The sequence below is a fragment of the Chrysochloris asiatica genome, unplaced genomic scaffold (genome assembly GCF_000296735.1).
Source record: "Chrysochloris asiatica unplaced genomic scaffold, ChrAsi1.0 scaffold00051, whole genome shotgun sequence".
Classification (NCBI taxonomy): domain Eukaryota; kingdom Metazoa; phylum Chordata; class Mammalia; order Afrosoricida; family Chrysochloridae; genus Chrysochloris; species Chrysochloris asiatica.
Window position 1 is genome coordinate 15,852,229 of NW_006408569.1, and position 9,711 is coordinate 15,861,939.

The 9,711-nt window shown below is 41.4% G+C and overlaps 1 protein-coding gene and 1 pseudogene across 2 annotated transcripts in view; one reads left to right on the forward strand and one right to left on the reverse strand.

The window, feature by feature from the left end:
* GRIA3 (glutamate receptor, ionotropic, AMPA 3) overlaps positions 1-9,711 on the reverse strand; it is a 491,170-nt gene that overhangs the window by 36,226 nt on the left and 445,233 nt on the right. The gene's annotated exons all lie outside the window — the stretch shown is intronic.
* Positions 5,782-6,828, forward strand: LOC102834032 (annotated as a pseudogene).

Here is a 9,711-nt window from a genome sequence, read left to right on the forward strand (position 1 = left end):
ATGGTGAGGTTGGCCCAGGATCGAACATTGTTTCGTTCTGCTGTGCATGGAGTCGCTATGAGTCGGTTCCGACTCGATGGCACCTGACAACAACAACCACAAAGGTAACCAATATACTGAACTTGTTTTTTTTTTATCATTTCGTTGCCTCTCTTTTATTAGAATAAACACTTCTCTTTTGTAATTACTGTACAGAATTTCAATCTATGGATATACTATATTTACTCAGTCTCCTTTGAAGGGCACTTAAGTCAGTTCCAATTTGGTGGCATCGCAGACAGTCCTACGGTAGGTATGCATCCATGTGCACTTAAAAAGAGGTATTCTGTGTTCCTCATCTTGGCCCAATCAAAACTGAGTAAACAAGGGGGATTTCATACCAGTTTGTCTCTTACACTATTTGCAGACTGGCTATTCTTCCAAAGAAATTTATAAGTGAAGGGCAAAGGGGTCCATGAATTTTGAACCAAGTGCACTATAATTTGGACTCATTTACTTCATCATTTACTTGAGCTCTTTGATTGCTGATATAGGTTAAAGGGTTTATTCCTCTAGGTAATGATGCATTTCTAGGAGAATAAATGGCAGTACTTGAAGTGGGCACTTTAAATGTATATGGTGTACATGCAGCAGATATTAATGAGTATGCTAAATGAAAAGTTAGTTAGTGGCAGAAATGATTGGCCCCTGGTTGATGACTGAATGCTGAAGGAGGTTATAAGGGGAAAAATGGTTCATAAGTGAGAAAAATCAAGCTGAATAATTTATCTTCCTACCTGGCATTTTAAGCGACAGTATATTATTTAGACTAAAAAGAAGGGAAAAAAAATTGCTAACATTTTTCTTTTAGTTTGCCTGATTTTGGTTGAAATACTGAAGGCAATAAAGGAATTGAACCTTAGCTCAATCATCTGGGAGAAATTTTTAAAAATATGGGTTGGATGTGTAATCGTGAGTTCATTTTTCTCTAACCTGCCATGATTCATTTATTGCATTTCATAGAGCATTTTATATCCAAGAAGGAACAAACAATGCTTATGCAGAGAGACCATGAGAAAGTCCCTTACGTCTAGTAGACAATTACCAAATGAAATCCAAAGAGGGAATACAAAAGTTCATCAAAAAGTATTGCTGCAAAATCATAGAAGCTTTTATTAAAACAATAATATTAAAATGTGAAGTGATTGTTTCTCAACATATCCTCCATGTAGATCTATACACTTCTGAAGGTGGTGTTTCTGTCTTTCTCACTCTTCCCCGAAGAATTCTGTGCTCTTTGATTTGCACCACATTAAAATGGCACTTTTGGCATCCTCAAATGAATCAAATCATGTTCCTTTTAAATGTTCTTTAAGTTTGGGAAACAAAAAGATGTCTGAAGAGGCAAGATCATGGCTATAGGATGGGTGGGGTAAAGTTTCCCACAGAGAAGAAATTCTCCCAAGACAATCCTTGCTACCCTTGAGGAATGAATGGGTGGGTGCATTGTTGTGATGAGAAAAATTCCTCGGTGCAACTTTCCTGACCTTTTTCTCATTAATGCAGTTTTCTAGTTTCTTAAAACTTCTTCTTAATAAGACCCTGTGATAAACTTGTGTGCTTTGAGACAATCTATCAAGGTTACCCCTTTGGGATCCCCTAAAAGTTGTCGTCTCTGGTAGCGTAGTGGTTACGAATCGGGCTGCGAACCTAAAGGTCAGCGGTTCGAAACTACCAGCCGCTCCGCGGGAGAAAGATAAGGCTTTCTACTCCCGTAAGGATTTACACCCTCGGAAAGCCTGTACAGGGTCGCTATGGGTCGGAACCGACTCGACGGCACTTAACAACAACAACAACAAAAAGTTGCCGTAGCCTCTGAGCTGACACTTCTCTGCCTTAAATTTAATTGGTCCAACAGATTCCTTAGGAAGCCAATGTTTTGGTTGGATTTTTTTAAGGTATCCCAATGATACTAAAACAACTGTATTGCTGAATGATCTATCTGCAGCCACCCACAGATTACAGAGACATGTTTAAACACATTTTGTTTGGAATAAAGCTGTGCATGTATGAACTGGAACCGTACTAGCAATATTATTTTACTTATGTCCTGGTGTGCCTCTGTAGGATAAGCACTCAACCACAAGGTCGATTTGAACTGAAAGGTTGGTGGTTCAAACTTACCAGCCACTCCTTGGAAACCCTATACAGGTCACTGTGAGTTGGAACCAACTCAACAGTACTTAACAACAACAATGCATGAATGGAGTCCTGGTGTGGTGCTGTAGGATAAAGCACTAGAGCACAAAGTCAGTTTCAACTGCAATGTCAGTGGTTCATACTCAACAGCCACTCCTCAGAAACCCTATGTAAGATCGCTATGAATCTGAGCCAATTCATGGCACTTTAAAAAAAGCATGCATGAATGGAGGAACAGATTACACCAAAAGAGTAGATAACGTAGAGCCTTAGCATTCATAAGCTCAACAGTCACTGTTCTATTTGTAGTTAAGTAATGAATGTCAACAATGTGGAGACATTTGTCTTCTTGATGAGATGAAAATTTGAATCTTGCTGATGCTTGGAAGCAAGTTACCTGATTAGTGAATGCATTTAGCCAACCCCTCAGACCTGGTATCTTCTTGCAGTGATGTTGGGTGCTTCTAGTCAATATGCTCTCCAGAGACACAAACACTCCTCTGTAGATCCACATGAATACATGGTAGCTGTACAGTGCAGTGGTAAAGAGTGTGGAGGCAGACTGCCTGGGTTTGAATCCCACTTTCTACCTGCATAAAATTATCTAACCTCTATGTGTTTCAATTTTTTCAATCTGTAAGATGAGGACAATTTTATAAAAGTAATTTCCTCAAAGGTTTATTGAGAGAAATTAAGTGAATTAATAGATATATATTGCTTAGAATAGTGCCTAGCACACAGGAAGTGGTGACAAACATTATTTTTATAGTAACGAATGTATCAATTGTTTTAGTGGCAAGAATTATTTTAATAGTTTTATAAATAACTTAAGTGCAGTATTTACAGTATCATTAGTTCATTTTATGGGGTAATCATATGTTAAAGCATCATTTGTTTTTATGGGTCTCCAGACACATCCCTGGTGATCTGTCATTAGCAATATCATTTGACTTTGGATTTTAAAAAATGCGTTGAGGGAGTAAAATGGGTAGGATGGTCTATTTTCCTTTAAAAGTAATGTTTTGTAATTTAGTTCAGATTTATGCATTATAAAACCCTCATTAACTAGAACACTGCTACTAGGGAGACCTCGTGAATGAAAATTTCTGATTTCTAACAGTTAAAATAGAGAATCCACTTGGTCAATAGAACATCCAGCTGGAGTCAATAGCATAATAGAGCTGAAAGAGACTTTAAAAGCCATCTCATTCAGCCTCGATGTAACAACGGCTTCTCTGCTCAAATGCCTCTAGTGATGAGGCATTCACTAGCTTAGAAGGAGGCTCAGGAGGTAGTTTATTTCATGGTGGGACAGTTCAAATTAAATAGAAAGTTCTTTTTGTTGAGCTGACATGTTTCATGAATCCCTCTCTCTTCCATCCTTTTCCTGCCTTCTGTTTGAATTAAGCACCTCCTGCTTTTCCCTGCTTCCCTTCCTCCAGTAGCTGCTGAGTTGACCCCAATTCTTGGTGAACCCAACTGTCAAAGTAGAACTGTGTTCCATAGGGTTTTCAATGGCTGATTTTTTTTTTTTTTGAAATATATCACCAGCCCTTCCTTCCAAAGTGTTTCTGTGTGGACTTGAACCTCCAATCCTTTGGTTAGTAGCTTAGTGCTTTCACCATTTATACCACACAGGGACTTTTATCTCTCTAAACCCTGTGTAGGGTCACTATGAGTTGGAACTGACTCCACAGCACACAACAACAACAACATGTTGTAGTTAAATGTTGTCAAGTCGATTCTGACTCATAGTGACCCCAGTGACAGAGTAGAACTGCCCCCATAGAGTTTTCTAAGCTGTAATCTTCACAGGAGAAGATTGCCAGGTCTTTTTCCTTTATAGCTACTGGGTGGGTTAGAACTACCAACTTTTTGGTTAGTAGCTAAGTGCATAACTGTTGCACCACCAGGGCTCCCTTTCTCTAATTTGTTGCTGTTGTTGTTAAGTGCTGTTAAGTTGGTTATGACTCATAGCATCCCTATGTATAACAAAACAAAACACTGTCTGGTCCTGTCCCATCTTCATAATTATTATATTTGAGCCCATTGTTGCAGCCACTGTGTCAATCCATCTCAAAAGGGTCTGCCTCTTTTTGCTGACCCTCCACTTTACCAAGCATGATGTCCTTCTCCAGGGACTGGTCCTTCCTGATATGTCCAAAGTATGAGAGACAAAGTCTCGCCATCCTTACTTCTAAGGAGGCATATATTGTCCAAAACAGATTTGTTCAGTTTTCTGACAGTCTATGGTATATTCAGTATTCTTTGCCAATACTATAATTCAAATTCTACATTATGGGATTGGTGATGGTTGTGTGTAATCGAGTTGATTCCTAGTTATAGAAACTCTGTATAGAGTTTCCAAGGAGCAGCTGGTGAGTTTGAACTGCCAACCTTGTGGTTCAAACTGACTTTGCTGTCCAGTGATAATCGTATAGCACCTCACCAGGACTCCTCCATTATGTTGTTGTTGTTAAATGCCATCAAGTTAATTTGGACTCACAGAGACCCTGTATAGGGTTTCTGAGGAGCGACTGGTAGGTTTAAAACGCCACCTTGTGGTTGAAATCGACCTTGTGATCCAGTGCTTATCCTACAAGTGCACCACACCAGGACTAGCTTGTTTGTAATGGTCACCCTCAGCTGACTTTGCATCCCTTGAGAGTAGGGGTCATGGCTGTCGTTGCATCCCCAATTACTAGAACAATGTCTGTCATATAGTAAAGACACACTATGCGTCTGTGGAACGAAAGAATGCAAAAATGGAAATTCCACCCCTCCTGCCCTCTGTAGTGATACAGAATCGATACGCTGTCGTTCCCACATGACACACAGCCTGAAGACTACCACTACCATGCTACATGTTAATCATCTCTTTTGCAGGCTAAACATTCTAAGGGTCTTCATTTGTTGTATTGCATGAATTCCAATCTCCTTCTCCCATCTTTAGTATCACCATATTCTGGATACTTTTTTTTTTTTTTTTTAAGTCACTTCTAAAATGTGGCTCCCAGAATTGACTTGCAATATGCTTGAGAGACTGACACTAGCACAAAGGACAATGGGACCAGCTCTACCCCATGATCTGGTCACAAGAACTATTATTCATTTTGACAGGATTCAGCAGACACTTTTTTCGATGTGTTGCTGGTTCAGAATTAACTGAATTAAAAAAAAATAGACTGATATATTAGAAGCATAACTGCCAACAGAGGCACAATCTGCTAATCCACTTATAGTATAAATTTACTGTCAGAGTTCAGACAAAATATTATATAATTTTGCAAGGAAGGCCAGTCAGAGGAGCCGCCACCTGCGCCCTCTCCAGCCCGCCCACCCTCTGCCCACCCTCTACCCGCCCCTGGATCTCTTTCCCCCTTCCTCCTCCATTCCCCCTTCCTCCTCCACCCCCCTTCCTCTTCCACCCCCCTTCCTCCTCTGCCCCCCCCTTCTTCCTCCGCCCACCCGCAGGACCCCCTGACCTTCCTGTTCACCACTATTGTTCTGCCCCCCCCACCCCCCCGCCCTTCCCCTTCCGGTCCTCTCCCCTTATCCCCCTCAGTCGCCTCGCGCCTGCAGTGACCAAAGACTTGACCACTCAAAGTCCAGTTCCCCAGAACACTGCTCTAAATGGACACCGGTGTGATTGAAGATGGATTGAATATCACTTTCACTATACCGCTACTTATGCATGGAAAGGAAGTTGGCAGTATCATCGGAAAGAAAGAATCAGTTATGAAGAGGTACGAAGAGAGTGGTGCACGTATCAACATCTCAGAAGGAAATTGTCCTGAGAGAATTAGCACTTTGGCTGGATCCACTAATGCCATCTTAAAGCCTTTGCTATGATCATTGACAAACTGGAAGAGGATATCAGCAGCTGTATGACCTCCAGTAACCCTGAGGCTGGTTGTTCCTGCTAGTCAGTGTGGCTCTCTCAGTGGGAAAGGTGGCTGCAAGATCAAGGAAATAAGAGAGAGTACTGGGGCTCAGGTCCAGGTGGCAGGGGATATGCTTCCCAACTCAACTGAGCGGGCCATCACGATTGCTGGCATTCTGCAATCCATCACTGAGTGTGTCAAACAGATCTGCGTGGTCATGTTGGAGTGTTCCCCCCCCACCCCCAAGGGTGTGACCATTCCGTACTGCCCCAAGCCATCCAGTTCTCCAATCATCTTTGCAGGTGGTCAGGACAGGTACAACAGTGTGAGCTTTTCTCACACCACCCGGTCCATGTGCCCCAACCCCTGACCTGGAGGGACCACCTCTAGAGTTGACCAAGCGGCACCAGTTGGCAATGCAACAGTCTCATTTCCTATGATGCATGGCAACACCGGATTCAGTGGAATTGAATCCAGCTTTCCAGAGGTGAAAGGCTATTGGACAGGTTTGGATGCATCTGCTCAGACTACTTCTCATGAACTCACCATTCCAAATTATTTGATTGGCTGTATATTCGGGCGTCAATGCGCCAAAATCAATGAGACCCGTCAGATGTCTGGGGCGCAGATCAAAATTGTGAACCCAGTGGAAGGATCCACAGATAGGCAGGTTACTATCACTGGATCTGCTGCCAGCATTGGTCTGGCTCAATATCTAATCAATGTCAGGCTTTCCTTGGAGTCGGGTAGCATGGGGAACAGCTAGAACAGTACAGATTCATCCATAAACCCTGTTTGCTGTTCACCACCCATGATCCATCTGTGTAGTTTCTGAACAGTCAGCGATTCCAGGTTTTAAATAGTTTGTAAATTTTCATTTTCTACACTTTATCATCCACTCGTGATTTTTTAATTAAAGCATTTTAGTTCCTTTCTCTGTTCAGCTGTTAATGCTGAGATCCATATTTAGTTCTATAAGCTTCTCCCTGTTTTTTGTTTTTGGCTCATGAATTTTTTTTTCTGTTTGTCATGGATATGTAAGAGTGGAATATTAATACATTTCAGTTTAGTTCTGTAATGTCAGGAATTTTTCAAAAAAAAATTAAAAGATGGACTGGAGCTTTTCTTTTGGGAATAGAAAAAAAAAAAGAGGGCATTGCTGTTTGTGACATCTCTATATCTCAAACATGTACAATGAGTTCTGAGTGAATAACATGAGAAATTAGGTTGTTAGAATAAAAGAAAGGTCAGAGGTATATACTTTTAGGTATTTCATAATCCAATATTCCTAATAAAGGCTAATAGGGATTATAGGCTGGCTTTTTATATGTATTTATTTGCTTCCATGAAAGAGCCCTGGTGGTACAGTGGTTAAGCACTTGGCTCCTAACCAAAAGGTCAGTGGTTCAAACCCACCAGTCGCTACATGGGAGAGAGATGTGACAGTTTACTGCTGTAAAGATTGCAACCTTGGAAACACTGTGAGGTGATTCCACTCTGTCCTATAGGGTTTCTGTGAGTTGGGATCAACTCAATGGCAATGGGTTTAGATGGTTGTTTTTTGGTTACCATCATGCCTGTATTTTGCTTCTTCATCACTCTATGTATAAGAATGGAGTCCTGGTATGGCACTGTAGGACAAGCACTGGCCCACAAGGTCAGTTTGAACTGCAAGGTCAGAGGTTTAATCACTTGGTAACCCTATACAGGGTAACTATGAGTTGTAACCAACTTGATGGCACTTAACAACAACAACAATGTACAGGAGTAGCTCTGTATGTATATGTCCAGGTTGCTAGATTTGGCTTTGGGGTCCACAGATTCCACCTTTACCTTCCCTCAGAGGCCCATTGTGTGCCCCTTTTAAGCTAAGCACTCTTGGCCCTTAGGGAAATGTTCACTGATATGTACTAGTGCTTCTGTTACTCTTGAGCAAAGGATCACTTTTATTTGAATAGGGGATTACTTAGGTTAAAATGACCCACATACCAAAAAGGATAGTGGGCTTCTTGTCACTGTAGAAGAAGGTACCTTTTAGGAGTTGGAGAAGACCAGCCCAGTGTACAGGACACTAAGAAAAAAGGAACATGACAAGAGTTTCAAACAAAAATGCCTTCCCTTATTTTTTATTTTTATTTTTATTTTTTGCCTTCTCTAATTTTATTAAAGTCCTGGTGTAGCACTATAGGATAAGTACTGGACTGCAAGATCAGTTTTAACCACAAGGTCGGTGGTTCAAATTCACCAGTCACTCCTCAGAAACTCCATACAGGGTCACTATGAGTTGGAACCGACTTGACGGCACTTAACAACCATTTTATTGTGGACCATTCACTGCTTTGGTAGAGGGCCAATGAAAATGAGGGAAACCCACCCTAAGAAGTTGTTGTTTTTAAGTGCCATCAAGTCAATTCTGACCCATAGCGACCCTGTATAGGGTTTCTGAGGAGCAGCTGGTGTGCTTGAACCACCGACTTTACAGTTCAAATGGCTTTGCAGTTTGGTGCATTAACCCACAGCGCCACACCAAGATGCAACATGGACTTGACTGACCATACCAACAATCATGAAGGTGACCTGCTATTCATAAGTTCACCATAAGTTAGAGTTGGATTGATGGCAACTAACAACAACATTGACTGCTCAACAGTTTGACCAATTTTTTCTTTAATGACATTGATAGCTGGTATCATTTTGAAAGAGGTCTTTGGGCTTTTGTCTACTTGAATTGAGAATTTACAGAACCCTTATGTTTCTCCTGTGCCTTCTCTAATATTTAGGGGCAAATGTTGCCTCATTAAGTTTCCCAAATACTGGGATATGGACAAGTGATCCTTATAAAACAAGAAAGAAAGTAAGCTGGAAAATGTATCAGTTCTAGAAAGCTCCTAACCCTCTCTTCTTTCCCTTCTCTGCCTTCCCTAATGTTTAAGAAAATTGGAAGAAGACACTGTGCTTGTGTGTCCTAATGGGGTGAACAGAGTAGGAGAATTGCAGGAGGAGAAAGTCTGAGTGAGGTGGATCAATTCTCAAGTTCTTTAACATGGTTATAAGTCTTGTTGTTGTTGTTAAGTGCCATCGAGTCAGTTCTGACTCATAGTAACCCTTTATAAGGTTTCCAAGGAGCAGCTAGTGAGTTTGAAGCACCAACCTTGCGGTTCAAACCAATCTTGAGGTCAAGTGCTTATCCCACAGTTCCACACCAGGACTCAAAAGTGGAACTGGGATTCGAACCCATAACTCCAGGGGAAACTGCAACCTGAACGCAGTACCTTAGACCACTTGGCCATCCTGACCGATTGAGATATACAAAAATTCTAGAAGTTCAAACACTGGCTTAGGTCCATACAGGAGAGATTTTGCGGCAAAGTATTGTCCCTCAAAGGCCCTTTCAAGAATTTCCCTTCCTTGTCAGAGAAACTTTGTATTTGCCATTATCAGAAGCAGGAGATAGATGACTTTCTTTAAAACTTGCATTTGCATTAGGCTTTCTGTTTGCCAAGGTGATTTTACAACTACCATCTCCATTAATTTTCACAGCAACCCTGTGAGGTCAGGTTGTTGTTGTCAGGTGCCATCGAGTCGGAACCGACTCATAGCGACCCCATGCACAGCAGAACGAAACAATGTCCGATCCTGGGCCAACCTC